The 8,322-nt window shown below is 32.6% G+C and overlaps 1 long non-coding RNA gene across 1 annotated transcript; it reads right to left on the bottom strand.

The window, feature by feature from the left end:
* Window positions 1–352: 352 nt before the first annotated feature.
* Window positions 353–7,526, bottom strand: LOC124419881. The gene is made up of 5 exons (XR_006940869.1): window positions 7,336–7,526; window positions 7,156–7,259; window positions 3,274–3,359; window positions 3,040–3,219; window positions 353–836 (listed from the first exon to the last, which is right to left on the bottom strand). It is a non-coding gene; the product is annotated as an uncharacterized LOC124419881 (long non-coding RNA).
* Window positions 7,527–8,322: the final 796 nt, after the last annotated feature.

Below are 8,322 nucleotides of genomic sequence, written 5' to 3'. Positions count from 1 at the left end.
CAGGAACTTACCATCTAATCCTGGAGATCTGATTCCACTTATGTCAAGTGTGTTATTTTGGTCCGATCGTCCAAAGTCTGTCCGCTAAATACACCAGGTGAAACGAACTAATGGCAACAATTACTTATGTTTTTTTATATACCCCTTCACTATATGGCACGAATTTTATTTGTGTAAACCTACGGAATAATAAACCCCCCTTTTCCGACGAGCTACAGCCGCAGCGACCACCAGCGTGCCATTTCCGTTTAATGAAACAGAGGTTTATCACAAATTGGCGCCCAACGCAAAGCATTAAAAAAATGCATATACCCAGTATGAAGTTTCTTTCAAGGATACGATATGTCCTGGAAGCTACATAGGAAAGTAGCCTGCCTGAGTTGCGATCTATCCGTGAAAGTTACTGATTACTGAAGTGAGTCAATTGGATTCCCATCAATTCGAATTCTGGACAAAAAGCATGATCCGGAAACCAAAGTAGTTTAGAGTTCATTTGTTTTTGTCTGGAATGAGAAGAGATGAGATTCTATAGGACTCAAATTAATATTATAAGGTAAAATGTCCAATACTTAGTTCATGGATAAATTTGACACACAATCTTGACATGAATTAAATTTATTTGATTTTCTTGAAAATTGGAAAACATTTATAAATTTTAAAGTACAAAATCTCGGATAACATATTCAATTTTCTAAATTCAATTAGACTAATTAGAGCACTTGTTATTCAGGAGATTATTGTGCATCGGGATCAAGTAGTCTCAAACACTATTAGCTTTTTGTTAGGATCTCCAAGCTACAAAATGTCAACCGGAATGTACTTATATTGATTGTAATCTGAAAATAATTTTTATTTATTAATAGTTACTATTAACAATTAATACTAATATTAAACAGAAACAAATACTAATAATTGTATATTAATTAATTTAACTATTTTAACGAATGTTATACTAATTTGTTTTGTATGTTTTTGTCAAACCAATAACAATAACACACCGACTGGACAGATAAAACTTTATTATATTTTCTTTAAAACCAAATCATATAAATTAAACATAACATATTAATTTTCTACAATCTAAGAAAATTAAAAACAATTTTAAATATACTTCGATATATCCATTTACTGGAAAATTTGTTTTGCCATTTTCTATGATAGTTCAAGGATTTTATTTAGGTGAATATATTTACTTTTCATTAGTCTACCCTTATCTAATATTTTCGTCGAATATTTTTTCCGAAATTTGAGAGTTTATTTCATCTTGTAAGGTAGCTAAAGAATCTTTAGATTTCTTTGGTTTAGTTAGAAGATAGTTTTTTTAGAAATCCGTCGATTATGAGTTTAAGAAATCTTAGATTTTCAAAGTTGAAAGGAAATAGTAGAATATCCGAAACAACAACTACAACACCAACGACAACTGTTGCTACTACGTCTGCTCAAATAGCCATACCAACATTATCGACGAACGCAATCACACCGTTAATGTCTATTAGGTTTCCACAAGGTTTTGGACAACAATCAAGCTCATCACCAAGCAATAATAGCACCATAACCACTCCCACGTATAGCAGCTTAACTGCAAGAGAAATTAGTGGTCAGGGAAGCGATACGGTCCAACGGAACACGGGAACCATGAGCCAACACAACCAGAATCCACCACCTAATGAGGAAATCAACCCAAATGTAGTCAGCAATGACGATGCGAGAGCTCTGAGGCAATACGTAAGTGCATCAGTGGAAGCAGCACAAGTTTCGATCATGAGAGAGGTTCAAAACATGCAGTTAATGTTGCCTCAATTAATAAGAGAATCTCTAAGATCAGAACGCGATATTTCATTTGATCACCGCAATAGTCAGGAGAACAGATCTTTTCCGACAAATCACACACAAACGCAATCAAACATTCAAAGACCACAACATCATTATTTCCAATCAAACATGCCTCAACAACAACGACCATATCCTCCTATACCACAGCCGGTATTCGGAAATACACCTCAAAATTTTTCTCAACCATACCCAGACTATACCACACATCATGTCAACCAGAACTACAGTCAAATAACTCCTAACCAACTGGAAAAGTGGGGATTAAAATTTGACGGTACAAACAAATCATTTACAGTGGAAGATTTTGTTTTTAGGGTAGAGGTTTTAAAAAATGACTATAATTGTCCGTGGGATGTGGTGATGAAAGGTTTCCATCACTTGGTAACAGGCGCAGCCAGTACCTGGTTTTGGTCATACCGGATGAAATACCCTGTTAGTGATTGGAACAACTTTAAATATGATATTATAAGAAAATTTCGAAATTTCGAAAGCGATTTCGAAATTCAAAGGAAAATGATGGAGCGGAGACAACAGCATAATGAGTCAGCAGATGCCTACATTAAAGAAATTATAAAACTCAAAAATCAAATGCGTATACATGTTTTAGAAAGCGAGCTAGTGAAGATTGTGAAAGATAACCTAAAGGATGGTTTGGCACAATTGATATTCCCCATAAAGATAGACAACTTAGACCAACTGCTAGAAGAATGTAAGAGGGCTGAAAGGAACATTGCTAAGCGCACAACAAACCGTATGCCAATGTTAAACAACCGGAAAATATATGAAGTGGACGTTAACAACTACGCTGAATATGATGAACAAGCACTACAAGTAGAAGCAATTCAACAGGAAAAGCTAACTTCGAAACCGCTCAAGTGTTGGAACTGTAAGGCACCAGGCCATTCATTTATCGAATGTGCTGTGGCACAGAGAAGTGTTTTCTGCTACAGGTGTGGGTTCGAGGATGTAACCAGCCCGAGTTGCCCTAGATGTGCGGGAAACTACAAATCGAACACACGGATAACTGGGCCGGTGTGTTCAAACCCAAATGCCAACCAGTAAATGATAATTTTATAAATTACATTCTTACAGATACAAACAAAGCCAAATTCGAAAACAAAGAGCAAACTAAAAACGTTAATAACAGCAAAGAAACTAATAATATCCAAAAAAATACAAAAATAGAAACAAATAAAAACTACTTACATAACAATAGCACTTATATTCTACCGACATCCAATTCCAATACTAATCCTAACCCAAACTTGTCTTATGAACAACGTCTAGAAAGGTATAATGAAAAGCGTGCAGAAATTTTCTCCGACTACCGTCCCATCATTAGCAAAAACATAGCAAAAGCCAGAAATAGATTCATCGAAAGAAAATCTGAAAGAAAAGACATTGCATCAACAACAATAGGTAACGAAATTGATATAAGACCTTATATAACAGTGCAGATACATGGATCTGCTTACCAAGGACTTCTAGACAGTGGAGCCTCCGTCAGTTGCTTGGGAAGAAATTGCCTGGAAAATGTTAAAAGAATGAACATGAATATATTGGATTTTAATTCATCAATAAGGACAGCAGATGGAAAAAAACATTTGATTGTGGGTAAAATTAAGGCTAAAATAGAATATGGTAACAAATCTGAGGAAATTATTTTATATTTAGTACCAAATTTGAGCCAGGAATTAATTCTAGGGGTAGATTTTTGGAAAAAGATAGGACTAAGAATTTGTTTTGAGAATAGGGACATCAATGAAATCGCTATAACGGATATAGAAGAAATGAAAACCCATAATTTAACACCCCAACAGAAAAAAATACTGGAAAATGTAAAATTATTGTTTCAATCAAATCAAAGACCGCGTTCACAGTTCCAGGGAGGCCACAATATCAGTTTAAAGTGATGCCTTTCGGACTGTGCAATGCTGCCCAAAGATTATGTCGATTAATGGACAAGGTGATACCATCAGAGCTAAAGGATAGAGTATTCGTGTACCTTGACGACCTGTTAGTTGTGTCATCAAACTTCCAAGAACACATGGACATGTTAAAAATTGTAGGCGAAAAGTTAACAGCTGCCGGATTAACCATAAACATGCAAAAATCAAAATTTTGCTATACCGAATTGAAGTATTTAGGCTATATTGTTGGTGGCGGTAAACTCAAGCCAGATGAAAGCAAAGTAAAGGCAATTTTGGATATTAAACCTCCTAAGAATCAGAAAGATGTTCGAAAATTTCTAGGTACCGTAGGCTGGTATAGACGTTTTATTCCAGATTTTTCGACATTAACAGCACCTCTCACTGATACCCTCAAGAAATCTCAAAAATTCATATTTACACCTGAAGCAACAGCATCATTCGAGAAGCTGAAACAATTATTGGTGTCGAGCCCTATTCTGTCCAGCCCCGATTTTGAAAGACCATTTTTTGTTCAATGTGATGCGTCAAATGTAGGAGTTGGAGCTGTATTGTTTCAAAAGGATGATGATGGTGGTGAACACCCTATTGAATACTTCTCCAAGAAATTAAATAGCGCACAGAAAAATTACTCCACCACAGAGAAAGAATGCTTAGCAGTGGTATTGGCAATTGAGAAATTCCGACAATATATTGAACTAATGGAATTTACGGTAATCACTGACCATTCCAGTCTAAAGTGGCTAATGCGTCAGCAAAATCTCAACGGAAGACTTGCTCGATGGAGTTTGAAACTACAAAGTTTTAAATTCGCCATAGAACATAGAAAAGGGACTAAAAACGTTGTTCCCGACATGCTCTCGAGACTGGACATGGAAGAGATTGCCATGATTGACAACATGATCTTCGATTTCAATTCCGATGCTTTTAAAAACCAGGATTACTTGTCATTGTTAGAAACTATTGAGCAAAACAAAGAGCGTTTGCCAGATTTAAAAGTAGATGAAGGAATCATATATAAGAGAGTTAATTCAAGAGAAACGATGCTGAAAGTGAAGACGAATGTTGGAAGATATGGTTACCCAATGAGTTAACAGATAATGTAATAAGAAAATCTCATATTGACAACACATCACACGGCGGTATTGCTAAAACGTTGTACAATATACGTGAATTTTTTTATTGGCCATCAATGGTGAAACAAACTAGAGATTTTGTTAGGAATTGTGACCTATGTAAAGAAATTAAACATCCGAAACAAGTACTACGGCCACAAATGGGAAAAGAAGTCCAGACACAAAGGCCATTTCAGAAAATCTATGTTGATTTTCTAGGCCCATATACTCGAACAAAATCTGGTAACATATTTATCTTTATAGTACTTGACCATAAGACCAAGTTTGTTCTTTTGAAGGCATTGTCAAAGGCGACTACAAAGGCAACCATAAGATTCCTCAGGGACGAAGTTTTTTATAAATTTGGAGTGCCGGAACAGATACATTCCGACAACGGTAAACAGTTTACATCTGAGGCTTTCAAAGAATTCTTATCACTCTTCGGCGTGAAACATCTACGTACACCTATTTATTCACCACAATCGAATGCAAGTGAGAGAGTAAACCAAACTATTCTGAGTTCCATACGAAGTTTTTTACAAACAGATCAATCCAAATGGGATGAAAACCTGTCGAAAATTGAGTGTTCACTTAGAGCTACAGTACACTCTTCGACTGGCGTGACACCATATTTTGCGTTAACTGGATATAACATGATTACACATGCTCAGGCCTACGAGATACTTCACAAATTAGAAGCAGTCGAAGATGGTGAAATATCGGTTCTACCTAAATCCACCCAAATGCAAATGATTCACCAAAAAGTCAGCGAAAAACTACATAACGCTTATCAAAGAAATGAACGAACGTATAACCGTAGAAGTAGAATTGTCGTTTTTAAAGCAGGCCAATTTTACGAAAGGCATAAATGCGAAACTATGTAAGCCTTGGCTAAAATGTAGAATCAGAAAAGCAATAGGAAACAGTCAATACGAAATTGAAAATCTTAGCGGCCAATTGATAGGAGTAATACACGCTCAACATTTAAAACAATGATTGTATAAACATTATAATTAAAATTCGAATTGATTTTTTTTCAACAATAGTTTTAGAAAACTGGGAGTAATGGAAACTTGAAAACAAAATGATATTTCTCAACAGCTATCTAGATTGTCCATAGGTGTTAAAATTATCAAGAAGTTTTAGAATGACCTGAGAACAGTATTTGATAATAATATTTATTTTATATTACAATTGTTTCGCATTATTGTAAGATTATATAAATAAAATTACAATGCGTGGTCAAAATAATTGACTTTACGTTCATTATACCATATTCACGAAAAAATAATTCATATTTCGAATAAATTTTGGTAATAAATATTATTAATCGAACATGATTCTTTTTTCTCACCAATTTCATTCAAAATAGAAAAAAAAGTTTATAAATAGAATGGTCGATTTTTCTGTTTACATATTTTCTGCTATATTTCATTGAAAAGATTGTCAATAAATGTCCACTATTTACTAAAATATTTCAATATTGTTTGAATAATAGCCATATAGGTATTAGCGTTTTTTTTAAGTTAAAATTATGGAAAATTATCATGTATAAATACAAAGCTCAAATAGAAGAAAACATCAGTAGGAATATCTAAACTCCCATTTTTCATAATAACCTATTAATTACGCTCATATTTCAGCATTAAAGGCTGAAATTCAAAAAAAAAAAACAAGAAAAGTAAATAAAAATTAAATGAATCTAAGTCAAGCCTTTAAAGTTGAAAATACAAATATAAAGAATTCATACCATTCAGTAAATCGTTTATGAATTATGTTGAAACGTATTTCCGTATTCAACTGAGTTTTATTTTATTGCATATGAAAATCTACAAGCAAACCAAAATAATTTGTGTATTAAGAAAAATGACAAGAAATTGAAAATGTTAAAATATTCATCATGATAAAAGTATTTTGCTACTATGATATAAATAGAATCCATGACAAAAAAAAATAAGGCAATAAAAATGTATTAAGGATCTACTACACCTTACAAATAATCCGTTATACTATTTTTTTTTATCACTTGTTCGCAAATCAATCTAAAACTTGAAAAAAAAAGTAAAATTTGATATACCTTTTTAAATTCTAATAGACATTGTTAAAAAAATTTGAGGAAATATGTAAATAAAACTTTTTGTAATTACACTACACTTTATGTTCGCTTACTAGGGTCACCACAAAGATTTTAACTAACACAAAATCACTATCTAACTAACATTGTTTTACATTAATTAGTTTAGATTTTCAATAGATGTAAATAGCTAAATTAATTTTACCGATAGTTTCATTCATGAAGTATCCAAATGATATTCCTGGGCATCTTGTTTCATATGGTTGCACATAAACAAAGCACACATATCTGTATCTCACAAATTCGCATCTGAAATCAAACAAATTGTTTACATTATTTTTATCAAGGTCACGATCTTGTTTACATTTTTTTTATATTCAATTACCTTTTTGTATAACTTTATTCCCAAATCTTTTCACTACACTGATTTCGTGAAAAGAATTGGCTTTGTGACTTACTACCAATTCGGGGCACTATATTTTCTTTATTTTTTTAGATTTATTTCCGTTCATTTTTTTGAGACATTAATAATTTATTATAAATAAAGATAAAATTTGTGTTTACTTCTTTTCTGTTGCACCTTTTCTTATGTTTTTTTTTTGTAATGAAATTCACTGGGGTTGACAGCATGTCAATTGCCAAAATTTCATACGAAAATAAAACATAGGACATATAGGTGGCGTTAATATTAGTACTAATGTAAGGTTGCATTTTAAATGCAACAATGAATGAAATAACCTAACAGGGTATGGTAACATTTCTAGGGTCACCAAAAAGATTTTAACTAACACAAAATCACTATCTAACTAACATTGTTTTACATTAATTAGTTTAGATTTTCAATAGATTTAAATAGCTAAATTAATTTTACCGATAGTTTCATTCATGAAGTATCCAAATGATATTCCTGGGCATCTTGTTTCATATGGTTGCACATAAACAAAGCACACATATCTGTATCTCACAAATTCGCATCTGAAATCAAACAAATTGTTTACATTTTTTTTTATCAAGGTCACGATCTTGTTTACATTTTTTTTATATTCAATTACCTTTTTGTATAACTTTATTCCCAAATCTTTTCACTACACTGATTTCGTGAAAAGAATTGGCTTTGTGACGGTTACTACCAATTCGGGGCACTATATTTTCTTTATTTTTTTTAGATTTATTTCCGTTCATTTTTTTTTTGAGACATTAATAATTTATTATAAATAAAGATAAAATTTGTGTTTACTTCTTTTCTGTTGCACCTTTTCTTATGTTTTTTTTTTGTCATGAAATTCACTGGGGTTGACAGCATGTCAATTGCCAAAATTTCATACGAATATAAAACATAGGACATATAGGTGGCGTTAATATTAGTACTAAT

Source organism: Lucilia cuprina, chromosome 4 (genome assembly GCF_022045245.1).
Source record: "Lucilia cuprina isolate Lc7/37 chromosome 4, ASM2204524v1, whole genome shotgun sequence".
Classification (NCBI taxonomy): domain Eukaryota; kingdom Metazoa; phylum Arthropoda; class Insecta; order Diptera; family Calliphoridae; genus Lucilia; species Lucilia cuprina.
This window is presented reverse-complemented; position numbering and strand designations above follow the sequence as displayed.